Source organism: Aotus nancymaae, unplaced genomic scaffold (assembly GCF_030222135.1).
Source record: "Aotus nancymaae isolate 86718 unplaced genomic scaffold, 86718_ANA_hifiasm-v0.15.2.pri h1tg000020l, whole genome shotgun sequence".
Classification (NCBI taxonomy): domain Eukaryota; kingdom Metazoa; phylum Chordata; class Mammalia; order Primates; family Aotidae; genus Aotus; species Aotus nancymaae.
This window is the reverse complement of record NW_026988432.1, coordinates 30410989-30438424: the sequence shown is the minus strand read 5'-3', so window position 1 is coordinate 30438424 and position 27436 is coordinate 30410989. Positions and strand designations below refer to the sequence as shown.

The 27436-nt window shown below is 40.8% G+C and overlaps 1 pseudogene; it reads left to right on the top strand.

The window, feature by feature from the left end:
* The first annotated feature begins 349 nt into the window (after window positions 1-349).
* Window positions 350-26805, top strand: LOC135276024 (uncharacterized; annotated as a pseudogene).
* Window positions 26806-27436: the final 631 nt, after the last annotated feature.

The following is a 27436-nucleotide window of genomic DNA, read 5'->3' as shown; positions in this document are numbered from 1 at the left end:
AAATTTCTAGAATTCTTTTTCTGTGTACTCATTCTTTTCCAGTAATTTTGTCAGGCATTTGAACTACAGCAACACCATCTTGAATAGGAACTGGGTAAAATGAGGCTGAGACCTACAGGACTGCATTCCTGACTGAGCATAATGAGGAGAGATAGAAGATATTATCACAGAACAAAATGAACTTCTGAAATTAAACATTTACTGGGTAAGCGTAATAGCAGATAAAAATTGCATGAAAAGGATCAGCATCCAGTCCTACTGGACTAGTCAGCATAAGATACAGATCATAAAGACCTTGCTGATAAAACAGGTTGCAGTAATGAAGCCGGCGAAACCCACCAAAACCAAGATGACGATGAGAGTGACCTCTGATCGTCCTCACGGCTACACTCCCACCAGCACCATGACAGTTTACAAATGCCATGGCAAAGTCAGGAAGTTACCCCATACAGTCTATAAAGGGGAGGCATGAATCATCCACCCTTTATTTAGCATATAATCAAGAAATAACCAAAAAATGGGCAACCAGCAGCCCTCGGGGTTGCCCTGCCTATGGAGTAACCATTCCTTTACTTTCCTAATACATTTGCTTTCACTTTACTCTATGGAGTCGCCCTGAATTCTTTCTTGCGTGAGATTTAAAAACCCTCTTTTGGGGTCTGTATCAAGATCCCTTTCCATTAACAATTTGTCCTGCAAGTTTAACCTGATTCAGCATCCCCAAACTTCTATCTCTCTTTCAACTTAGTGAAGCTAACATACTGTATTTTTGTTCCCTCCGCCTGTACTAAAGACCAAAAAGTACTTCTACACAGAAATCTAGCATGATTGTAGGGCTCATCTTAATTGTTTTTTTCTCTCTTGTATCTCAGTTCTGTGATGCGTATTGTCTTATTTGTGAAAACTATTGCTCTATTTATCTTGTCTAGTTTGTTGTGTAGCTGTCTCGTTTTCTAGTTGTTTAGAGTAGCAGATCTAGTCCAGTACTAGTTACTCGATATGGCCAGAGGAAGAAGCTTTTTCTTTCTTTTTTTTTTGCCCACCTGCAACTGTCTTGATCGAGTTATAGGAAGAAGCTTTTTGAAAACACTTCTGTAACAAACTTCTTTCTTCAAAATCAAATCTTACAGAATAAGGAGTAAAAAAGAGAATCAGCTTTTCATTCAACAAATATTATCTAATTCCATTAGCTGTACTAAGCATGATACAATAATAATTTTTTAAAAGTGCCCTCATTAAATATTCAGTCTAGTACTATGTTTTTCAAACTTCAGTTTGTGACCACTTAGAGGATTCTTACATAACAATGAGCATTTTAAAGAAGAGAAACTGAGAATAGCAAAGTGCATCACATTAGTAAGCATAAGTATTTCAATAAACTTGAGTCTGATTTGTTATATACCTGTATCTTATGGCCTCATGTAAAATGTATTTCTTATTGTCTTACATTTTTTTTTTTCTTAATTGAGACGGAGTCTCTGTCATCCAGGCTGGACTGCAGAGGTGTGATCTCAGCTCACTGCAACCTCCGCCTCCCAGGTTCAAGAAATCCTCTTGCCTCAGCCTGTCGAGTAGCTGGGATTACAGGCACCTGCCACCACACCCAGCTAATTTTTGTATTTTTGGTAGAGATGGGTTTTCACCATGTTGGCCAGGCTGGTCTCGAACTCCTGACCTCAGGCGATCCACCTGCCTTGGCCTCCCAAAGTGCTGGGATTGCAGGAGTGAGCCACCATGCCCGGCCTAAAATATATTTCTTAATGTGGCTCTTGCTTAGAAAAGTTTGAGGCCAGGCGCGGTGACTCACGCCTGTAATCCCAGCACTTTGGGAGGCCGAGGCGGGTGGATCACGAGGTCATGAGATCGAGACCATCCTGGTCAACATGGTGAAACCCCGTCTCTACTAAAAATACAAAAAATTAGCTGGGCACAGTGGCGCGTGCCTGTAATCACAGCTACTCTAAGGAGGCTGAGGCAGGAGAATTGCCTGAACCCAGGAGGCGGAGGTTGCAGTGAGCCGAGATTGCGCAATTGCACTCCAGCCTGGGTAACAAGAGTGAAACTCTGTCTCAAAAAAAAAAAAAAAAAAGAAAAAGAGAAATTTGAAAGCTAGTAATCACCTGGAGGAGATTCTCTAGAAAAACTACCTTAAATTTGGAAATAAGGCAAAAGAGATTACAGTGTATTTTTTCAGTGTTATACTGTTTAGGAAGCCCAATCAAGGATCAAGCATCGTTTAAGAGTTCTAGTCGGGATTCCATATTTGGGTCCCCTTCCACAATCTTCGTGGAAGCTTTCTCTCTCTCATCTTTTTCTCTCCCCTTTTCCTCTTTCTCTACCTAAATAAATCACTTTCTGCAAATGGTGAAATCCCATCTCTACTAAAAATACAACAATTAACTGGATGTTGTAGCTGGGCACCTGTAATTCCAGCTACTCAGGAAGCTGAGGCAGGAGAATTGCTTGAACTAGGAAGGCAGAGGTTGCAGTGAGCTAAGATCGTTCCACTGCACTCCAGGCTGAGCAACAGAGCAAGATTCCATCTCAAAATAAATAAATAAACAAACAAACAAACAAATGAAATACGGTATATGGAAATTAGCAGGGCATGGTGACATGTGCCTGTAATGCCAGCTGCTCAGGAGGCTGAGGCAGGAGAATTGCTTGAACCCGAGAGGTGAAGGTTATAGTGAGCCAAGATCGTGCCACTGCACTCCAACTTGGGTGACAAAGCAAGACTCTGTCTCAAAATAATAAATAAGTAAAGTATACAGGATGATGTGCTTATATGCAAGTAGTATGTCAGTTCATATAAAAAACATAAGAATCCCCAATTTTGGTGTTAGTGGTGGGGATAGAACCAGTTTCCAGTAGATCCTGAGGGACACTGTACTGACATTGGTTTTTAAAATGTCTGTAAATATCCATGTCCTTATAATTTTTTTTCCTTTTTTTTGAGATGGAGTCTTTCTCTGTCACCCAGGCTGAAGTGCAGTGGCGCAGTCTTGACTCCCTGCAGCCTCCGCCTCCTGGGTTCCAGCAATTCTCCTGCCTCAGCCTCCTGGATAGCTGGGATTCCAGGCATGCACCATTATGCTCAAGTAATTTTTGTATTTTTAGTAGAGACAGGGTTTCACCATGTTGACCAGGCTAGTCTTGAACTCCTGACCTCAGGTGATCCGCCCGCTTTGTTCTCCCAAAATGCTGGGATTACAGGAGTGAGCCAATACACCCCGCCTTATAATGTTCTTCAAACCAGCTTTACCATCTTATTGGCTCCCTCATTAATGAGTTAGGCAAAATCATTGATAGGTATCTATTCATATCAAAGGATCATATTTTTAACTTTTTGAAAACCATATTTCAACAAAATAATGTGATAAATGCAGTATGAAAAGTATGTTGTGGAATCAGGAATTAATTTGTCCTCTGCCTAAGCTTTGACTGGGGTAAGTATAGTTATTGTTAGGAGAAAATGCCATTGAATTATCCTAGAAGGTAATTTTTGAGCTGTCTTGCAGGCAAAATAGACTTCCTTAGGCAGCAGGGGTGAGAGTGGTCCTCCAAGCCAAAGCAACTACCCATTAGTGGTTCACAAGCATTGTAAGCAGTTCGCTTGTGTTAGAGTGGGGGTGCCTGTATCCAGGTGAGAATTAGAGGTGAGACTGGACAGGAAGGGTGGAAGCAAGGAACAGTGAAAAGAGCATTGGCTTCAGTCAGGAAACAGGTTTGTATCCTAACTCTTCCTAGAGCTACGTATTAATAATTTGACTTTTTGAGTCTGTTTGCATAACTGTAAATTGGGGACATTACTAACTTCTTCATGTTGTTTTAGGATTATATTAGTCAAGTAAATGACATAGTACATTGGTGCTGTAGATGTTTAATAAATTAGTTATTATTATTAATTAGAAAGTGGTCAACAATTTCACATGGTGCCAAGTTTTAATAAGATAAAGAATGTAAAATAACCTGCATTCAGATTTCCCAATTAGGAAGTTATTGACGACTCTGGCAAGAACTGCTTCAAAGGAGCAGGACCAGAATGTGCTACGAAATGGGTAGGAGGTAAGGAAGTGAGGAAGAGGATAGCTAGTCCTTTCAGAAAGCTTGTCCTGAATGGGAGAGAAGTGATTCAGTTCAACACTTATGAGAAACTTTTTTTTTTTTTTTTTTTTTGTAGATTGAGGAGTCTTGAATATTTTTGTATTCTAAAGGGAGAAATGGATGAAGAAGACCGAAGATAATGACGAGGGGATGCTTTGGAATAGGATTCACAGCAAGAGAGCCAGAAGGGAAAGACATTGAAGAACCAGACTAGTTAACACATGAAGAAAATGGAGCAGAGGAACACACGTTCATGATTCTCCACGTCTAATGAGAACAGGTGGAATATGAAGGGAGTTGGAGGAGAAGAGAAAGTGTGATGCACAGTTTGCATCCCAGAAGGATCCTGACAACCAAAGTGTCCACAGCAGATTAATCCAGTCTAGATGGGCCATGCACAGAGAATTTCAAAGAAAAGCAGAAGGGATTTCCAAACCTTTCCCTAATCCAGGGAGGAGAAGAGGAGACGTCGAAATTTAGTCTTGGGGATAGAAGCATTGGGTCGCAAAGGCCTGAACAACTGTCGAAATCGAGGACAAATAGTATGGTGCATAATCCTTAACTTGCATTTTAGAAACGAAATAAGAAAACCAAAACAATTGTGAAGCCCGCCCCATGCTCTACCAATCATCCCTCATCGATCTCTTGATTGGTCAGTGCCACGCAAACACCCTGGATAAAACATGCATGGCCTAACATTGATTGGCATGTTAAAGAATCCGTCTGTGGCCGACGATTGGCCAGCGTGTCTAGGCTCTAGCCAATCCGGAAAGGGGCGGGCTGGTTAAGCGTCAGGTTCCTTAGATCGACGGGTCAGCACAGTAACTGACTCCTTTTCTTCCTTCTCTCGGGCCCTAGCTCAGTGTCTGATGGAGCTTTCCTACCAGACCCTCAAATTCACGCATCAGGCGCGGGAAGCGGTAAGGAGCGCACGTATAAAAAATAACTATACCAAAATTCCCTCTCCTCCTGCTGCTGCAGGCCGATTCCGAGTCTCCGGTTGCTATGGCGACAGAGTCCGCTACTGGAGCAGCGCAAACAGAGTGAGAGACGCTCAGCCCCTGTGGTTAAATCCCGCGCTGTGGCTTGTAGCCGTGATGGGTGGGAAATAAATGAGACACAGGCGGGTTTGGGGGTGACAACGGGTCGGATGAAAGGGACGGCGGGGTCTGTTCCTGACTGAGGAAATGAGGTATTGAGGGGGAGGTGTTCTTAGACCCTGGATCTTGATTGGGTGAATGGACTTGGGGAGTGGACAAATTAGATTGTTGAAAGGCAGGAAAACATTGATCTGGGTGTTGGTTAGAATATTGGCTTCCGATCCTGATTCGCCATTACTAAGGCGAGAGATCTGAGGCATTTAATTCCCCTCTTGGGCTTCGGTTTCTTCATTTGGAAGTCAGGGAATTGGACTGTAATCTTTTTCACAAGAACATTGCATGAGCTCTACGATACATTAAGTGGTTTCCTGTGGTCTGTATCGTCTGCTACTGGCCGGCGATTCTTTCCACAGCGATGAACATGAATTGAGGACACATTTGTCTGCCAGGCATTGGGGAGATAAAAACAATGTGGGGGCGGTGGAAGGAAAAATAAAATTAAGGTTAAAAAAAATAGTTCTATCTGGGCCGGGCGTGGTGGCTTCCCGTCTGTAATCCCAGCACTTTAAGGCAGGCGGATCACGAGGTCAGGAGTTCGGGACCAGCCTGGCCAACATGGTGAAACCCCGTCTCTACTAAAAACTACAAAAATTAGCCGGGCATGGTGGCGCGCGCCTGTAGTCCCAGCTACTTGAAGAGGCTGAGGCAAGAGAATGGCTGGAACCGGAGAGGCAAAGGTTGCAGTGAGCCAAGATTGGGCCACTGCACTCCAGCCTGGGCGACAGTGCGAGACTCAGTCTCAAAACAAAACGAAACAAAACAAAAAAATCCTTCTATCTGGATCTCATCCCCAGAGGTTCAGAGTTACTGGCTTGGGATGAGTCCTATGCATCAATATTTTTAGAAAGTTCAACAGGTGATTACAGTGGGTAGCCAAGGTTATGAACCTCAGCTCTAGTATCTCCTACCTTTTAAAAAACTAATAATACACAAAAAAGCAATCCTCTGTTTGGCTTCACACCCCTCTAGAGTTACCAACCTCTATTTATTTCTCTTCATCTTCTAGAAAGGGTTGGCTACACATGTTGCTGCTTCCTATTTCAATCTGAGCATGAACTACCTGCCTCAGAATCTTTTGGGTTACCCCAGCGGGTTCTTGGGCCTCACCAAGACACTGAATCAGAAACCCCCGGAATGGTTTCTTGAAACTTGCATTAATTTAAGCACGAGCTCCACATTTGAAAAACACAGCCATAAACGTTCTCATATATTTTCATGACTTCTATTTTTTTTTTTTTCATTTATCTTTTTGGAGACAGAGTCTCGCTCTGTTGCCCATGCTGGAATGCAGTGGCGTCATCTCAGCTCACTGCAGCCTCCACCTCCCAGGTTCAAGCGATTCTCCTGCCTCAACCTCCCGAGTAGCTGGGACTACAGGCACTTGCCAGCATACCCAGCTAATTTGTTGTATTTTTAGGAGAGACAGGATTTCACCCTGTTAGCCAGGATTGTCTCGATCTCCTGACCTTGTGATCCACCCACCTCGCCCTCCCAAAGTGCTGGGATTACAGGTGTGAGCCACTGTGTCCAGCCTGATTCTACTTCTATAATGTATTTAATACTCCATATCTTCACATCCACCATCCTGATCTAAAACTCCATACCCTCTCACTGGAGCCACTTTAATAGTGTCTTGGTTATTCCCCATTGGTTTTTGCCTCTCTCCAGTCCATCTTCATCCAATGATCGGGGTGATTTTCTTAAAATAGTGTCACCCTTTTAATGGGATCCTTTTAATGGCTTTCCATTAACCCCCCCAAATCTTGACAAGACCTACAATGCACTGCAATAAAGCCCAACCTCTGCCTCCATGCGCTTCCTCTTCATTTTCTGTGTTGGCTGTCAGTGCTCCAGCCACATTCTCCCTAATCTGACATGTCTCCCAACTTCATATTGTCTATACCACCAATTTAGTGTTTAATTGGATTAATTATATTGTTATCTGTTGCTCACATGCAACAGATAATACCGATTTCTTGTAACTTGAAAGCAAGGCAGGAACCCAAGCCTTATTTTTTGTTTTAGTCCCTAGATGGCGCTAAGAGCAATATTTAGGTATGCTCCCTGATGGTTTGATCTCTTGGGGTCTACAAGGAACTGTGCTGATTAGGGATCTGGAGAAGCTGGAGGAGGTGGGGTGATCCGGTGTATTAGATATAAAGAGGACTGCACGTCCTGAAGGAACTCTGATCACCTACATCAGCTACTGTATTGGGATTTTCAGAATATTTTCTTTGCAGTTAGTTTTCATTGTTTTAAATTATTTACGTATATATTTTCAATTTTTAATTTTTAGCAAAGTAATGACAGTGCATTATTTAAAATTTTAGTAGTTCAACAAAATTTGAAAAAAACAAGTCTCCTGCTTCACCTCATCTGGCCCTTATTTAATTACTGCTCCCCAGAAACAACTACTTCGAGTTTTAGCAGCTTCTTCAAAATAATATGTTCTTACTCCTGAAGCTTGATTTTTCATCCTCAGTTATAGTCGACTCACCTTTATGGAAGATGAGCACTGAGCTCTCTTCTCCCTCTCCCTCTCCCTGGCCCTCCCCTCCATAAGCACATACTTCCCTTCCCTCATTCTCTCAACATAGAGAGAAATTCTGTCATAATTTTCGTTAAATCAATTTTCAGTATTTATAATCTGATTGTGTAAATATTACTTAGAACTGAGTCATACGGTGCACTTTGGTTACATTTTATTTTTTATTTAACTTTCGGGACAAGACTCAATCATATGTTCACCAATGCTTTCTTCTTTGGTTTACTTTTCTGTATATTTGATACCGCTTCCTTCCCAGACTTTCCAACAGAACTGTACAATTCTCAGTGTAGGGAAGCTCATCAGGTAGTTTCTAAATCCCGTGGTTTTTTGTTTGTTTGTTTGTTTGTTTTTCCTGGGTGTTACGCTTTCTGGATCTCTGACGTTCTCCTGCTGTGTTAACTCGTTGCTCTCTGGGCTTGCTATACAGTGTTTCTTTCCCTAGGAAATCTCTTCCTCCCTTTGCTATGTTAGAAATCCTGTTTCCAGGCCCCATGTCTTCCCCCTTCTTGCCCTATATCCCTCTTGTGAAACGTATCAACGTATCAACCAATAAATACCTGAGAAAAGATATATGGGAGGTAAAGTTTTGGAAACAAAATACCTATGAAACTTCTCCTCTCACCTTGATTGATGGTTTGACTGAGATTAATACTCTAGATTGGAATTGATTTCATCTCAATTGAGAAGGCATTGCTCTATTACCTTTTTGTTTTTTTTGAGCACTTGCTCTGTCAGCAGTGGGCCGACCTTGGCTCATTGTAACCTCCACCTCCTGGGTTCAAGCTATTCTCATGCCTCAGTCTCCCAAGTAGTTGGGATTACAGGGGTGCGCCACCATGCCCGGCTAACTTTCTATTTTTAGTAGACACAGGTTTTCACCTTGTTGTCCGGGCTGGTCTTAACCTCCTGGCCTCAAGCACTCTGGCTGCCTCAGCCTCCCAAAGTGCTGGGATTACAGGCATGAGCCACCATGCCAAGCCCCAGTTACTTACTTTCTTTCTTAAAGAAAGACAGCGTTTCTCCCAGACTGGAGTGCAGTGGCCAGATTTATTTCACTGCAGTCTTGAATGCTTGGGCACAAATGATCCTCCCATCTCAGCCTCCCAAGTAGCTGGGACTACAAGTGTACACCACCACATCTGGTTAAGTTTTTAATTTTTTTGTAGAGACAGGGGTCTCACTATGTCGCATAGGCTGGTTTCAAACCCCTGGTCTCAAGTGATCTTCCCCCACCCACCACCTTGGTCTTCCAAAGTGCTGGAATTACAGGCATCAGCCATTGCACTCAGCCTGCAGTTATTTTTTTAGTTGGTGGGCTAAATGTTCCTTTTTCACTTTATCTTGTTCTTGCAAGATGTCACAGTTTCTTTTGTCTCTCTGAGGAGGTTTTCCTTTCCTCCTTCCTTCCTGCCTTTCTTTTTCTTTCTTTCTCTCTTTCTTTACTTTTTTGTTTCCTTACTCCCTTCTCCTTGTTTTCCTTCCTTCCTTCCTTCCTCCCCTCCCCTCTCCTTCCTTCTTTTCTTTTTCTTTCTTTCTTCTAACATTTTATCTGTTTCCCTTTATGTTCCTTCTTATATTTTTTAATTTGTGGTTTTGTCTTTCATGTGAGATATTTTCCTTAAAAGTCAGTGATACATGACTGTCCATTTATTTTTAAGAATGAGACACCTAGGCTGGGCATGGGCTTACAATACACCTCTAATACCACTTTGGGAGGCTGAGGCAGGTGGAGCGCTTGAGGCCAGGAGGTTGAAACCAGCCTGGGCAACGTGGTGAAACCCCATGTCTACTAAAAATAGAAAATTAACCAGGCATGGTGGCGCCACCCCTATGTTAGAGGTGGGAGAGTTGCTTAAGTCCAGGAGTTCAAGACCAGCCTGGGCAACATAGTGAGACCTCATTGGAATAAAAAATAAGCAAAATGAACTGGGCATGATGGCAAGTTCCTGTGGTCCCAGCTACCTGGGGGGCTAACGTAGGAAGATCACTTGGGACCAGCAGGTTGAGGCTGCAGTGAGTCGTGATCATACCACTGCACTCCAACTTAGGCGACAGATGGAGACACTGTCTCAAAATAAAATAAATAAAAATAAAATAATGAGACACCTAAAAGTTAATTAGAATCTGTGTGTTTTAGAGGAGGCTTGTCTCATAAATACAGTTTTTCTGTAGGATCATCAGGTAGCCAAGGACCTTATCATTGGCGGATGCCAAATGCCAGTATGTGTAGGTCTTTTTTCTGAGGTCTTCAATTTCTGTGCTCTCCTTCAGGGAATAAGGGCACAATAAGTTGGGTTGCCAGCATTGTTGGAGGGAACAGAGGAAGACTTCGTGGGGGTGAAGGCAGAGAACAGAAGGTGAGGTTTCACTTCCCTCTTCAATATAGAGGCTTGCACTGAATTATCCCTTTCTTCAGGTAGTCCTGGTGTCCTGAAGTTCAAAGTTTCTCTGGGTGAGTGTCCTTTGAAAGAGTAAACTTCCAGTTTTCTGCCTGGGTAAGGGAGGCATTGTAACCTGATTGGAGAGGAGGAGGGAACCTGTAATACTCTGTTCAGCGTGCTGTTTACACCTCACTTCTGCCCTTGGAGGTGCCTGATGACTCCAGAGGAACCTGGTTTCCCTATTCCTGTAACTTTCTTCTTGTTGTTGTTGTTTTGAGACACAGTCTTGCTCTGTCACCAGGCTGGAGTGCAGTGGTATGATCTTGGCTCACTGCAACCTCCGCCTCCTGGGTTTAAGCGATTCTCCTGCCTCAGCCTCCGGAGTAGCTGGGACTACAGACAGGCTCATGCCACCATGCCCAGCTAATTTTTTGTATTTAAGTAGAGATGGGCTTTCACCGTGTTGCCAGATGGTCTGGATCTCCTGAGCTCATGATCTGCCCGCCTCGACCCCCACAAAATTTCTGGATTTACAGGCATGAGCCACTGTGCCTGGCCCATTCCTGGAACTTTGTAGGGTTCTGTCATAAAGATCTGTTTGCTTCTTCTTTTTCTTCTTCCTCCTCCTCCTCTTCCTCTTGCTGCTCTTCTTCCTCTTCTTCTTTTCTATTTTTTTTTTTTTGGACAGTGTCTCACTCAACTGTCACCCGGATGGAGTGCAATGGTGCAAATTTCAGCTCACTGTGACCCCTGCCTCCTAGGTTCAAGCAATTCTCTCACCTCAGCCTCCTGAGTAGCTGGGACTATAGGCATACGCCACCACACCTGGCTAATTTTTGTATTTTATTTTATTTTTATTTTTGGTAGAGACAGGGTTTCACCATGTTGGCTAGGCTGGTCTTGAACTCCTGACCTCAGGTGATCTGCCTGCCTCGGCCTTGGCTAAAGTGCTGGGATTACAGGCATGAACCACTGTGCCTGGCCTCTGCTTCTTGTTGGCTTCCTTCTCTATAAATGCTGATTTTCTCTATTTTTAGTTTTCTTTGCTTTTGGCTTTCTTTGCTTTCCTAAGTCAGTTGGTGTTTATCCACTTGCTTCCCATCTGCCACCTTGCCTGGTTTGGGTCATAGAATTTTCTTCCTTTACCATCATTTTAATGTGGTTTTGGGAGGCAGCAGAGATAAGTGGTCTCAAGAACAATTTTATTTAGATATTTATTGAGTGCCTACCGGGTACACAGAATCCTACTAGTTGCTATTGCAGAAGGTGGTTTCAGAGAAGTGCATATTTTAAAAATTGACTAACATGATTCATATCTAAAAGTTTTTTTAATTGATTTCAAGTTAGGCATTTGTCACACATATATTTATGTATTCAAATTTAGTTTCAATATGGTTATTTCTTTGGATATCGTAGGGTCTAATGGCTGAGCATGAGAATAGGTGTTAGATGCTTTTAATTTATATCTTGGTTTTCACCTGATTAACACTAAGGTAAATGTGCATTTATTCATTAACTCATATGATAAACGCAAGTTAGTGTCTGCTTTCTGTAAAACATGGTGCTGGTGTTTTGCGATATGCCTAGATGGGATTATTTTTAGAAAGGCCATATTCTCTTGGTTTTCACGATGCTACCATTTCCTTGTTTCCTACATTTCTTTCTGGCCTCTTTGATGAGTTGCTCCTTCTTTGCCCCTTAAATTCTTGTTCTTTAGGATCTAAATTTATCTTTTCTGACCAGCCCTTTTACCAATTTAATAAAGCATCCCTTCTTGATGCAGGGAGTAGATATCACCACACCATTCTTATCCCAGGAAATCATATTTGAATGTTTACTTGTTTCTTTATTTCCCCCATTCCAGTAGACTGTAGGCTCCTTAAAAGCAAGAACTCTGGCAAGTTTCTTTTCTGACCAGCAAATTGATCATGATTTTGCAGAGCTTCTCAGTCTCTAATGTGCACATTAAACAGCTGGGAGTTTTTGAAACTTAATATTCTGATCCAGAAGTTTTGGGGTGGGAATGCTGTGCCAGTTAATTTTATGTGTTAACTTGACTGCACAATGGGGTCCAGGCATTTGGTCAACATTGTCCTTGATTGTCTGTGAAGGTGTTTCTGGGGGAGTCTAACATTTGAATCAGTAGACTGCAAAAAGCAGATTGCCCTCTTTAATGTGGATTGGCCTCATCCAGTATCCAATCAGTCAAAGGTCTGAGTAGACGAACAACTGACCCTCCCACGTGTAAGACGGAATTCCTCTTACCTCACTATCGTTAAACTGGGACAGTTTTTTTTTTTTTTTCCCTGCATTTGGACTCAACCTGAAATATTGGCTTTTCCTGAGTCTTGAGTCTGGCAGCTTTTAGACTTGAACCACACCATCTGCTCTCCTAGTTTGCGGGTCTTTAAACTTGTGCTGAAACTGTGTCATTGGCTCTTCTAGGTCTCCAGCTTGTTGACTGCAGATCTTGGGACTTGTCAGCCTCTATAATCACATAGAGCGTCATAATAATACATTCTTATAATAATAAATTCCTTATAGTAAATCTAATAAATAATAATCTAGTAAAAATAATGATCTAGCACAAAATAATCTAGCAAATAATAAATCTAGTAAAATATATACATACACATATTTATAAACATGTGTGTGTGTGTGTGTGTTTGTATAATTTGTTCTGCCTCTCTGGAGAGCTGTGACTAATACAGATTTGTATCACAAGCTTCTGTGTTTTACTACTGATGCTGCTGGTAATCTTTAGGTAGCAAATATATGGAATGAAGAATTTTCTCCTACTCCATTTTAAATTTAGTGTTTAATATAAATAAGACTATATCTAATCTGCATACCTCTGTCACTTATTTATTTATTTATTTATTTTTACAATTTTCATACTTTAGGTTCTGGGGTACATGGGCAGAACATTCAGATTTGCTACATAGGTATACATGTGCCATGGTGGTTTGCTGCATCCATCACCCCGTCATCTACATTAGGTATTTCTCCTAATGCTATTCCTCCCCTAGCCCCTACCACCTGCTATCCTTCCCCTAGCCCCTCACACCCCCAACAATCACTTTCTTTTTCTTTTTTTTTAAATTTATTTATTATACTTTAAATTCTGGGGTACGTGTGCCGATCATGCAGGTTTGTTACATAGGTATACACGTGCCATGGTGGTGGTTTGTGCATCCATCACCCTGTCATTTACATTAGGTATTTCCCCTAATGCTATCCCTCCCCACTTCCTCCACCCCCTACTACTCCTCCCCTAGCCTCCCCACCCCCGAGGCCCTGGTGTGTGATGTTCCCCTCCCTGTGTTCCTGTGTTCTCATTGTTCAACATCTACTTATGAGTGAGAACATGTGGTGTTTGGTTTTCTGTTCTTGTGTCAGTTTGCTGAGAATGATGGTTTCCAGTTTCATCCATGTCCCTCCAAAGGACATGAACTCATCCTTTTTTATTCCATAGTGTATATGTGCCACTTTTTTTATCCAGTCTGTCATCGATGGGCATTTGGGTTGGTTCCAAGTCTTTGCTATGGTGAACAGTGCCACAATAAACATACGTGTGCATGTGTCTTTATAATAGAATGATTTATAATCCTTTGGGTATATACCCAGTAATGGGATTGCTGGATCAAATGGTATTTCTATTTCTAGATCCTTGAGGAATCACCACATTGTCTTCCACAGTGCTTGAATTAATTTACACTCCCACCAACAGTTTAAAAGCATTCCTATTTCTCCACATCCTCTCCAGCATCTGTTGTCTCCTGATTTTTTAATGATTGCCATTCTAACTGGCATGAGGTGGTATCTCAGTGTGGTTTTGATTTGCAGTGATGATGAGCTTTTTTTCATTTATTTGTTGGCTGCATAAATGTCTTCTTTTGAAAAGTGCCTGTTCATATCCTTTGCCCAGTTTTTGATGGAGTTGTTTGTTTGTTTCTTGGTGGTGGTTTCTTGTAAATTTGTTTAAGTTCTCTGTAGATTATGGATATTAGCCCTTTGTCAGATTGGTAGATTACACAAATTTTTTTCCATTCTGTTGGTTGCCAGTTCACTCTAACGATAGTTTCTTTTGCTGTGCAGAAGCTCTTAAATTTAATTAGATCCCATTTGTCTATTTTGGCTTTTGTTGCCTTTGCTTTTGGTGTTTTAGTCATGAAGTCCTTGTCCATGCCTATGTCCTGAATGGTATTGCCTAGGTTTTCTTCTAGAGGTTTTATGGTGTTAGGCCTCATGTTTAAATCTTCAATCCATCTAGAGTTAATTTTTGTATAAGGTGAAAGGAAGGGATCCAGTTTCAGCTTTCTGCATATGGCTAGCCAGTTTTCCCAAAACTATTTATTAAATAGGTAATCATTTCCCCATTGCTTGTTTTTGTCGGGTTTGTCAAAGATCAGATGGTTGTAGTTGTGTGGCATTATTCCTGAGACATCTGTTCTGTTCCGTTGGTCTATATCTCTGTTTTGGTACCAGTACCATGCTGTTTTGATTACAGTAGCCTTATAATACAGTTTGAAGTTTGGTAGTATGATGCCTCCAGCTTTGTTCCTTTTGCTTAGGATTGTCTTGGCTATGTGGGCTCTTTTTTGGTTCCATATAAAGTTTAAGGTGTTTTTTTCCAACTTTGTGAAGAAAGTCATTGGTAGCGTGATGGGAATAGCATTGAATCTATAAATTACTTTGGGCAGTATGGCCATTTTGACAATATTGATTCTTCTTAACCATGAACATGGAATGTTTTTCCATCTATTTGTGTCCTCTCTTATCTCCTTGAGCAGTCATTTGTAGTTCTCCTTGAAGAGGTCCTTCACGTCCTTTGTTAGTTGTATTCCTAGGTATTTTATTATCTTTGTAGCAATTGTGAATGGGAGTTCACTCATGATTTGGCTCTCTGTTTGTCTCTTATTGGGTATAGGAATGCTTGTGATTTTTGCACATTGATTTTGTATCCTGAGACTTTGCTGAAGTCGCTCGTCAGCTTAATGAGATTTTGGGCTGAGACAATGGGGTTTTCTAAATATACAATCATGTCATCTCCAAACAGAGACAATTTGGCATACTCTCTTCCTATTCAAATACCCTTTATTTATTTCTTTTGCCTGATGGCTGTAGCCAGAACTTCCAATACTGTGTTGAATAGGAGTCATGAGAGAGGGCATCCTTGTCTTGTACCAGTTTTCAGAGGGATTGCTTTCAGGTTTGCCCATTCATTATGATATTGGCTGTGGGTTTGTCATAAATAGCTCTTATTATTTTGAGACACAATCCATCAATACCCAGTTTATTGAGAGTTTTTAGCATAAAGGGCTGTTGAATTTTTTCAAAGGCCTTCTCTTCATCTGTTGAGATAATCATGTGTTTTTTGTCTTTGGTACTGTTTATGTGATGGATTACATTTATAGATTTGTGGATGTTGAACCAGACTTGCATCACTGGGATGAAGCCGACTTGATTGTGATGGATAAGCTTTTTGATGTGCTGTTGGATTTGGTTTGCCAGTATTTTATTGAAGATTTTTGCATCAATGTTCATCATGGATGTTGGCCTGAAATTTTCTTTTTTAGTTACGTCTCTGCCAGGTTTTGGTATCAGGGTGATGTTGGTGTCATAAAATGAGTTAGGGAGGATTCCCTCTTTTTGTATTGTTTGGAATAGTTTCAGAAGGAATGGCACCAGCTCCTCTTTGTACTTCTGGTAGAATTCAGCTGTGAACCTGTTTGGTCCTGGACTTTTTTTGGTTGGTAGGCTATTAATTGCTGCCTTGACTTCAGACCTTGTTATTGGTCTATTCAGGAATTCAACTTCTTCCTGGTTTAGTCTTGGGAGAGTGTAAGTGTCCAGGAATTTATCCATTTCTTCTAGATTTGCTGGTTTATTTGCAAGAGGTGTTTGTAGTAATCTCTGATGGTAGTTTTTATTTCTGTGGGATTGGTGGTGATATCCCCTTTATCATTTTTTATTGCATCTGTTGCAATCTTCTCTCTTTTCTTTTTTATCATTCTGTCTAGTGGTCTATCTATTTTGTTCATCTTTTCAGAAAACCAGCTCCTGCATTCATTGATTTTTTGAAGGTTTTTCTGTGTCTCTATCTCCTTTAGTTCTGCTCAATCTTAGTTATTTCTTGCCTTCTGATAGCTTTTGAATTTGTTTGATCTTGCTCCTCTAGTTCTTTTAATTGTGGTTTTAGCGTGTTGATTTTGTATTTTTTCTCACTTCTCTGGTGGGCATTTAGTGCCATAAATTTCTCTCTAGACACTGCTTTAAATATGTCCCAGAGATTCTGGTACATTGTGTCTTAGTTCTCATTGGTTTCGAAGAACATCTTTATTTCTGCCTTCATTTCATTATTCATCCAGTAGTCACTCAGGAGCAGGTTGTTTAGTTGCCATGTAGTTGTGCAGTTTTGAGTGAGTATCTTAATCATGAGTCTAATTTGATTGCACTGTGGTCCGAGAGATAGTGGTTATGATTTCCATTCTTTTGCATTTGCTAAGGAGTGTTTTACTTCCAATTTTGAGGTCAATTTTAGAATAAGTGCAATGTGGTGCTGAGAAGAATGTATATTCTGTGGATTTGGGGTGGAGATTTCTGTAGATGTCTATTAGGTCTGTTTGGTCCAGATCTGAGTTCGAGTCCTGGATATCCTTGTTAATTTTCTGTCTCATTGATCTGTCTAGTATTGACAGTGGGGTGTTAAAGTCTCCCACTATTATTGTGTGGGAGTCTAAGTCTCTTTGTAGGTCATTAAGAACTTGCTTTATGTATCTGGGTGCTCCTGTATTGGGTGCATATATATTTAGGATAGTTTAGTTCTTCTTGTTGCATTAATCCCTTTACCATTATGTAATGCCCTTCTTTGTCTCTTTTGATCTTTGTTGGTTTAAAGTCTGTTTTATCAAAGACTAGGATTGCAACCCCTGCTTTTTTTAGCTCTCCATTTGCTTGATAAATCTGCTTCTATCCCTTTATTTTGAGCCTATGTGTATCTTTACACGTAAGATGTATTCAGTATCCTGAATACAGCACACTGATGGGTCTTGACTCTTTATCCAATTTGCCAGTCTGTGTCTTTTGATTGGGGTATTTAGCCCAATCAAATTCTGTGAGAATTTCAAGCCAGTGGATCTTAGTTTGCTGGTCTTTGTTGGGGTGGGACCTGTGAAGCCAGCTCACTTGGCTCCCTGGGTTCAGACCCCATTTTCAGGGGGAATGAGCAGTTCTGTCTTGCTGGCATTCCAGGAGCCACTCAACTAAAAAGCCCACCCAGTTTTGCACTGGAAGCCTGGGGAGCTGGCATTGTAGGCGCCAGAGGGAAACTCCTGGTCTGTGCGTTGTATAGACCTTGGGAAAAGTGCAGTATCTGAGCCGGAGTGCCTGAGTGTCTGGAAAAGTCCCTAATGGCTTCCCTTGGCTGGGAGGGAGAGTTCTCCAGCCCTTTGTGCCTCCCGGGTGAGGCCATGCCCCAGCCTGCTTCGGCTTGCTCACCTTGGGCTGTTCCTACTGTCTAACCCATCCCAATGAGATGAACCTGGTATCTCAGTGGGAAATGTGGAGATCACTGCTCTTCTGGCACGCTCTTGCTGGGAAATGCAGACTGGAGCTGTTCCTATTCGGCCATCTTGGTGGAAGACTCCACTTTCTTTTTCTTAACCTGAATGTAAGAATCCTCTATAATGCTCTAAGGCCAAGGAAGTTCTGGGGAGCAACTATGTCACTGTTTTTAATTTGACCTCACAATTAAGAAAAAACAAATGATAATTGGAGTCAGTACATAATAATGGTTTTTTGGAAAGCTGGAATTGATCCACACACTTGTGTATGCACAAAATCATCCTGAAACAAAGTCATTTTTATTTATTCTCATGTGTCATTATATGTACTTTTCAAGAGTTGCTACTCTGCCTAGGTGAACCTTTTATATTGCAAAATATCTACTGTGTTAGGTAATTAATGAGGTCGTTGACTAGTTTTTAAAATGAGTGTTGTTAAAATGCCTTAGTTTTTATTAATTGCATGGGCTCCTATAAAAAGAGTAATTGAAAATTTAATTACATCAGTGTTTTTCTTCAAAGAACTGAAGCTTATTAAACTTCAAATGTTCAACAATATAAGCATCTATTGAAATACCAATAGCTATAAACAATGTGCAGTTCTAAATACTAATTAAACAAACTCTAAATCACCATAAAGCTAAGCTGAATTTTAAGTAACTCTTACATTTTAAGTGCTCTGTTCCGCTCATATATAAGGAAAATTAACCCCTTCAGTTCTGACCACTGCTGCGGCCTTGTGGGCATCTCTTAAAATGCTGTGGCTGCTGTTGAACTATTTTCTCTCCATACTTGGACCAAGAAAGAGAGAGTAATTAGACAACCTGGAACATGTTGCTAATGCCCCATTGGTACTCTTGGAAACTTTTTTTTTTAATCACGAACTGAAAATATACAGACATAAATTTGTATATTTTATGTTTTGTGTTGAAACATACTTGCTTTCTTTTGTAAAAATAATGTTTGTTAGATTTTAATTTTATTTTTTTTTGGAGACAGAGTCTCTCTTTTTTGCCTAGACTGGAGTGCGGTGGTGCAACCTTGGCTCACTGAAACCTCCGCCTCCTGGGTTCAAGCTCTTCTCTCGTCTAAGCCTTCCGAGTAGCTGAGATTATAGGTGTCCGCAATTGTGCCTGGCTCATTTTTGTATTTTTTTAGTAGAGATGGGGTTTCACCACGGCCAGACTGGTCTCAGACTCTTGATCTTAAGTGATCTGCCCACCTTGGCCTCCCAAAGTGCTGAGATTACAGGTGTGAGCCACCACACCATGCCAGGTTTTAATTTTAAATACCCACAGTATAAATCTCACCACCCAGATACATATGACACTGCTCTCATAGCATTTAGAGACATTTGCGTTCTTTCTTTTTTTTTTTTTTTGAGATGGAGTCTCGCTTTGTCACCCAGGCTGGAGTGCAGTGGTTCCATCTCGGCTCACTGCAACCTCCGCCTCCTGGGTTCAAGTGATTTTCCTGCCTCAGCCTCCCAAGTAGCTGGGATTATAGGAGAGCGCCACTACACCAGGCTAATTTTTGTATTTTTAGTAGAGACGAGATTTCACCATGTTGGCTAGGATGGTCTGGATCTCTTGACCTACTGATCAGCCTCCCAAAGTGCTGGGATTATAGGCGTGAGCCACCGCACCCTGCCGACATTTGTGTTCTGACCAATTTAAGTGGAGAAATCTCGTGGGACAGCAGAGCATTTAGTAGAGATCCAAGAAAGGCTATGCATCAGAGTAAGAAAAGCTAGGCACAGCCTAGAATAAATGCTGCTTTAGATATCCCTTACCTAATAAAGCTTAACAACAAGGTCTGATATGATGAAACTGATCTGCAAGTAACTAAATTATATGCCAAAACAACACTCAACACATTTCAAAGATGACAATAAAACCCAGACATTCACAATATCTGGCATCCAATAAAAAATTACTAGTGGTCATAAGAAACAGGAAAATGTGACAAAACCAGGACAAAAATCAGTCAATAGGAATAGATCCAGAAATGACAGTGAAGATGAAATTAGCAGGAAAGGACTTTAACAACAGCTGGTCTAAATATGTTTATATATTTAAAAGAAAACAAGATCATAAGAATAAAATGAAACATCTAGAGTTAAAAAAAAGTATATTAACTGAAAAATTCACTGGATAGTATAACAAGACACTGCAGAAGAAAAGATTAGTGAATTGAATAAATTATACTAGAAACTATCTAAACTGAAGCACCAGAGAAACGACTCAAGGAAAAATTAACAAAGCCTCCGTGATTTGAAGGACAATATCAAGTGGTCTAACACATATGCAATTTATATTCCAGAGTGGAGAAGGAGAGAAGAAAAATATATATGAAGAAATAATGGCCAAAATTTTTCCCATAGATCCTGGAAACTCAAACACATCCAAGCAAGATACAGAGTTGGTTTTGACAAAACAGGCTGCTATGTTGTGAGGTGCCCTTTGGAGAAGCCCACACTACAAAGAACTGAGGGAAGCTTCCAGCTAACAACCAACCAGAAACTGAGGCCCTCGGTCCTGCAACTCATAAAGAACTGATTTCTGCTAACAACCATAGAGACAGAAGAAACATTCTGGGGTGATAGAAATGTTCTAAATCTTGATTGGGGTGTTGATTAAATGTATGTGTACATTTTTCAAAACTCATTGAATAGTATACTTAAAATGGATGCATTTTATAGTATGTAAATGATACGCAAGAAACTACTGATGATTTACTTTTCATTGTATACCTTCCTGTTAAATACTGTTGGAATTTTTATACTGTTTTTGAAATCAACTTTAAAAATTCCAACAGTATTTAACAGGAAGGTATACAATGAAAAATAAATTCCTTCTTTCTCACTCTTCATTCCTGTCCATATTGTGTCTCACCCTATAGGAAACTGTCATCAGTAGTTTCTTGCTTAACTATTAGGAAATATATTTACATGTCATAACTGCGTGTGTGTTTAGATTTTTTTTTTTTTGAGACAGTCTTGCTCTGTTGCTCAGGCTGGAATGCAGTGGCGTGATCTCAGCTATCTGTAACCTCCACCTCCCAGGTTCAAGCAATTCTCTTGCCCCAGCCTCCCGAGTATCTGGGATTACAGGCACCTGCCACCATGCCTGGCTAATTTTTGTATTTTTAGTAGAGATGGGGTTTTACCATGTTGGCCAGGCTGGTCTCGAACTCCTGACCTCAGGCGATCCACTCACCTGTGCCTCCCAAAGTGCTGGGATTACAAGCATGAGCCACCACACCGGCCTAGATATTTTTGTTTACACAGAAGAAATCTTTCTTTTCCTTTTCTCTTCTTTTTAAATTGATTATTACTATTTTTAGAGATAGGATTTTGCTCTGTTGCCCAGGCTGGAGTGCAGTGGCACCATCATGACTCACTGCAGCCTCGAACTCCCGGGCCCAAGTGATCTTCCTGCCTCAGCTTCCCAGGCAGCTGGAACTATGGCTGTGCATTACCATGCCAGGAGCCTGGCTATAAATTTTTTTTCTTTTTTTTTTTTTTTTTGAGTTGGAGTCACGCTCTGTTACCAGGCTGGTGTGCAGTGGCATAATCTCAGCTCACCGCAATGTCCACTGCCTGGGTTCCAGCAATTCTCCTGCCTCAGCCTCCTAAGTAGCTAGGATTACAGGCGGCTAACTTTTGTATTTTTTTTTTTTTTTGAGACAGAATCTCGCTCTGTCACCAGGCACCAGGCTGGAGTGCAGGGGCGTGATCTCGGCTCTCTGCAACCTCCGCCTCCTGGGTTCTAGCAATTCTCCTGCCTCAGCTTCCCAAGTAGCTGGGACTACAGGTGCGTGCCACCATGCCCAGCTAATTTTTTATTTTTTTAGTAGAGATAGGGTTTCACCATGTTGGCCAGGATGGTCTTGATCTCTTGACCTCGTGATCCGCCTGCCTCGGCCTCCCTAAGTGCTGGGATTACAGGCGTGAGCCACGGTGCCTGGCCTAACTTTTGTATTTTCAGTAGAGACGGGGTTTCATCATCTTGGTCAGGCTGGTCTTGAACTCCTGACCTTGTGATCCACCCACCTCAGCCTCCCAAAGTGCTGGGATTACAGATGTGAGCCTCTGCACCCAGCCTATTTGCCTCATTCAATATTTTCCTCCTCAGTCTATGATATATCTTGATAGACTTTCCATACACTTTCATTCGACAAATATTTACAGACTGCCTGAGTCAGATACAGTAAGTACTGCGGATACAGTGATGAAAAAAGACACTGCTTTTACCTTCATGGTGATTATATTCTAGTAGGGGGGCAGGAAACATATGATCCAAGGAGTGGAACTACTGTGACATAGAGTAGCCATAAATTTAACTGTAGTAGGTAATGCCAGTGGTTAAATCAGTTTGGATTCTCCTTATAGCAGGTAAGAGTTCCCATTGCTTCACATCTTCACCAACATTTGGTATTATCATTCAATAATCATCATTCTGTACTTTTTTGATTACAAATGAAGTCAAGTTTCTTTTTCTTTTTTATTAGCCATTTGGATATCTCACTTTGTGAATAATTTAGGTCTCTTGCTTATTTTTCTATTGAGTTAGTTTCTCTTTTTCAAAATTGGATCATTTGAATTCCTTATAAATTTGTATTTTAGTCCTTTGTTATATATGTTGATATTTGCAACATACCAATATATTCTCCCATTCTGTGATAGGTCTTTTCCCTCTATTTTTGGACTTTTTTTTTTTTATGAGCACAAATTTATAGTTTAAATTAGGGTCACTTTATAATTAGTACTTTTTGTGCTCTCAAAAAATCTTTATTTTTAATTCATAATATTCTCATACTGTCTTCTAAAAATTTTATTTTGCTTTTCACATTTACATCTATAATCCGTGTGAAACTGATTCCTTGGTATGTGTGTGAAAGAGATGACGTAGGCATTTTTGGGGATGTACGATTTTTTTCTGAAAATACTTATTGGAAAGATGTCCACATTGTTTTTTGTCCATGTATATGTGGGACTGTTTCTGGGCCCTCACTTCTGTTTCACTGAAACAGTATGTTTCTTTACTCCCTATGCCAATAACACAGTGTGTGTGTGTGTGTGTGTGTGTGTGTGTGTGTGTGTGTGTGTGTGTGTTGGGGAGGGTTATTTTTTGAGAGGGAGTCTTGCTCTGTTGCCCAGGCTGGAGTGCAGTGGCATGGTCTCTGCTCACTGCAACCTCTGCCTCCCAGGTTCAAGTGATTCTCCTGTTTCAGCCTCCCAAGTAGCTTGGATTACAGGCACCCACCACCATGCCCAGCTATTTTTTGTATTTTTAGTAGAGACAAGGTTTCACCATGTTCGCCAGGCTGGTCTCAAACTCCTGACCTCAGGCCATCAACCTGCCTTGGCCTCCCAAAGTGCTAGGCTTACAAGTGTGAGTCACCTCGCCCAGCTAGTGTCTTAACAACCACTGGGGCTCCCACTATCCCTGCTTGGCCTCTTAGGCCAGGCTTTGCTTCTTCAGGCAGCTACGAGAACTCCAAGACCTCCTTAAATGACTTTGGTGGATAAGCTGGAGTCATCTTTTGAGGCTTGCTTTGCTTCTCTGGTGAGTCAGGACTATGTCAATGGAACCAATCAGAAAGAAATTCCAGCTGGTGTTGCTCATTTTAAATTTTGTTTAATTTAAAAAATGTATTTATTTATTTTTGAGACAAGGTCTCACTTTGTCACCCAGGCTGAATTGCAGTGGCACTATCTCAGATCACCACAGCCTAGACCTCCTGGACTCAAGTGATCCTCCCACATCAGTGCCCAAAGTATCTGGGAGCACAAGTACATGCCACCATGCCTGGCTAATTTTTTTGTATTTTTAGTAGAGACAGAGTTTCACCATATTTCCCAGGTTGGTCTCAAACTTCAAGGCTCAACAATCCACCCACATTAGCTGGGATTACAGGCATCACCCAAGTGCTGGGATTACAGGCATCAGCCACCAAGCCCAACCTGGTGTTGATCATTGTATCCAGAAGTTTCTGGATATTTTAAGACAGGCAGAATACACACACACACACACACACACACACACACACACATATATATATTCTGCCTGTCTTAAAATATCCAGAAACTTCTGGATACAATTATATATATATGTATGTATCAAAATATATATGTGGATCCAAGATGGCTGATGATTAGCAGCTCGGGCACGTACCTCCCAGTGAAAGCGCAAAGAATGAGAGGACGCCACACTTTCAGATGAATATTAGTTGCTCACGGACCAGGAGATTCCCAGTGGAGGAGCTCCACGGGTCGCCAGGGCGACTCTTGTGGCCGGCGTGGCGGTTTTGCTGGTGCCTTAGCACGCCAGTTCTTGGTGCAGAGTCCGGAGATTCCCGGGCAGAAAAGCACCATCAATCTTAACACCGCTGTTTTGGCCGGCTCAGTGGATTGCTCAGATTTCGGCGCAGGGAATCAACAAGTTGGACGTCAGAGACCCAGTTAGAAAGTCGGTAATTATAAAGACGACAGACGGACAAATATATAATGAAGGGAAGAAACCAGCGTAAAAAGGTAGAGAATACTCAAAATCAGAATGCCTCTCCCTCTACAGGGGATTGCAATTCCTCATCAGTAATGGAACAAGGCTTAATAGATTACACGTGTGTTCCAATAACAGAAGCAGGTTTCAAAACGTGGGTGATAAGAAACTTCTGTGAATTAAAAGAACTTGTTCTAACCCAATGCAAAGAAATAAGAACCTTGAAAAAAGGTTTGACGAAATGTTAACGAGAATGGACAATTTAGAGAAGAATATAAGTGAATTGATGGAGCTGAAAAACACAACACGAGAACTTCGCGTAGTATGCACAAGTTTAAACAGTCGAATTGATCAAGCAGAAGGAAGGATATCAGAAGTCGAGGACCAGCTCAGTGAAATGAAACGAGAAGACAAGAATGCAGAAAAAAGGATGAAAAGGAATGAGCAAAGTCTCCAGGAAATATGGGACTATGTGAAAAGACCTAATTTACTTTTGATAGGTGTATCTGAATGTGACGAAGAGAATGAATCCAAGTTGGAAAATACTCTTCAGGATATCATTCAGGAAAATTTTCCCAACCTGGCAAGGCAGGGTAATATTCAACTCCAGGTAATACAGAGAACACCACAAAGATATTCTTCAAGAAGACCAACCCCAAGGCACATCATCGCCAGATTTACTAGGGTTGAAATGAAGGAGAAAATACTTAGGGCAGCCAGAGAGAAAGGTCAGGTTACCCATAAAGGGAAACCTATCAGACTTACAGCAGATCTCTTAGCAGAAACCCTACAAGCCAGAAAAGAGTGGGGACCAATATTTAACATCCTTAAAGAAAAGAACTTTCAACCCAGAATTTCCTATCCAGCCAAACTAAGCTTTATGAGCGAAGGAAAAATTAAATATTTTGCGAACAAACAAGTACTTAGAGAGTTCACCACCACCAGGCCTGCTTTACAAGAGCTTCTGAAAGAAGCACTATACATATAAAGGAACAACCAATATCAGCCTTTCCAAAAATATATCAAAAAGCAAAGAATTTTAACACAATAAAAAATTTACATCAACTAATGGGCAAACAGCCAGCTAGCATCAAACGCCGGTATTAAACTTATATATATTTTAATTGGATAAAAAGCCAAAACCCATCGGTATGCTGCATCCGGGCCCATCTTACATGCAACAATACACAAAGACTCAGAGAGAAGGAGGAAGATTTACCAATCAAACAGAGAGTAAAAATAAACTAATAAACAAAAAGCAGGAGATGCAATTCTCGCCTCTGATAAAGTAGACTTTAAAGCAACAAAGATCAAAAGAGGCGAGGAATGACATTACATAATGGCAAAAGGATCAATGCAACAAGAAGAGCTAACGATTCTATAGATCAACGAGATAGAAAATTAACAAGGATATTCAGAACTTGAACTCAGACCCGGAACAAGTAAACTTAATAAACATTTATAGAACTCTCCACTTCAAATACACAAAACATACATTACCACCTCACACCTATTCCAAAGGTGACTATATAATTGGAAGTAAATCACTCCTCAGTAATCGCATAGCATTTCATAGGTTTAAATTAAATATTGGTTGGCTGTTTGTTTGTTATCTTCTTCCCTTATTCCTTCCTGACTACATCATTAAGTATAATTATCATTATAAAAGAGGTTTTCAATACCCATTACTAAATTGCATTCTAGCCTGGGCAAGAAAGCAATACTCCCATTCTCTCTCCCTCTTTCTTTTCCTTCTCCCTCCTCCCCATTCTCTCTCTCTCTTTCTCTTCCTTTTTCCTCCTTCCTATTCTCTCTCTCTCTTTCTCTTTAAAAAAAAAAAAATATATATATATGTGTATGTGTATATATATTTATGTGTATATATATGTGTGTATATACATGTGTATATACATGTGTGTATATATAAAAAAATTGTGTGTGTATATATAAAAAAATTGTGTGTGTTTGTATGTGTGTGTATATATATATATATATATTTTTTTTTTTTTGAGACAGGGTCTCATTCTGTCACCCAGGCTCGAGTGCTGTAGTACAGTCTTGGCTCACTGAAGCTTCTGCCTCCCAGATTCAAACAATTCTCCCACCTCAGAGTAGCTGGGATTACAGGTGTGCACCACCAGGTCTGGCTAATTTTTGCATTTTTAGTAGAGATGGAGTTTCACCATGTTGGGCAGGCTGACCTCAGGTGATCCACCAGCCTTGGCCTCCCAAAGTGCTGGGATTGCAGGCGTGAGCCACGGTGCCCAGCCTGCAGAATATTCTTTTTTTACAAAAAAGATGGCAATTATCTGTCCAGAAACCATAACAAGTTATCACAGAGGATGTCTAGAAACTAAGAAATAAATTACAGCAGAAAGACACACTTGTCGGAAAGCACTTGACCAAGTAGAGTCATTGGCAGCAGGTGTTGGAGGACATCAATATGTGGCACAAAAAGCCAGCCAACGTCCCTCAGGGCTCATTGGCCTACCTTGAGCAGGTGTCTCCTACATCCCTGCAGCTCTGAAGCCCACCTGAGCAGAGCAGAAGCTGTTGACATGAGGGTGGCTTAGGGCTGGAGTTTGGCTGCACATTTTGAAAGCACTCTTTGCCAGAGAATAGTTGATTGTAGTTGTATGCTCCCATGGAAAAATTTTCCACTATTTTAATATTTATTTGGCACATTAAAACTGTCTATACTTTGGATAAACTAAGTAAGTTTATATATTCTTCGTCTTCAGCAAAGTTTAGACTGTCAGTGTGATGGCACAGGTACTTACATTTGAATGGTGGTTTTGATTGCTTTTTAATTTTGGTATGACATTTCATCTTTTTAGCTGTTTTGCCCATTGTATTATCTGAAGGAAAAATTTATACTAGCCTGAATATCAGAAAATAAAATTTTGATCGTAAGATATTTCTGACAGTTATCCCTCAGTGGTGTGTAGAAAAATAGGTAAATTTGCTCTGTTTCAAGACTTCAAAATGCCTGAAAAAAAGGAATCAAACAGAATATTGATAATACTTCCAGAACTCTCAGAATGAGAATTATTTTGTAAATAAATTAGAAAAGGATCAAACTATCCTGGGTTAGTGAAGTAATCTTAGAGTAGGATCCCTTAGATTGATGCTGAATTCTACTGGAAAAAGTTTGTAGTTTGTGTAGTGT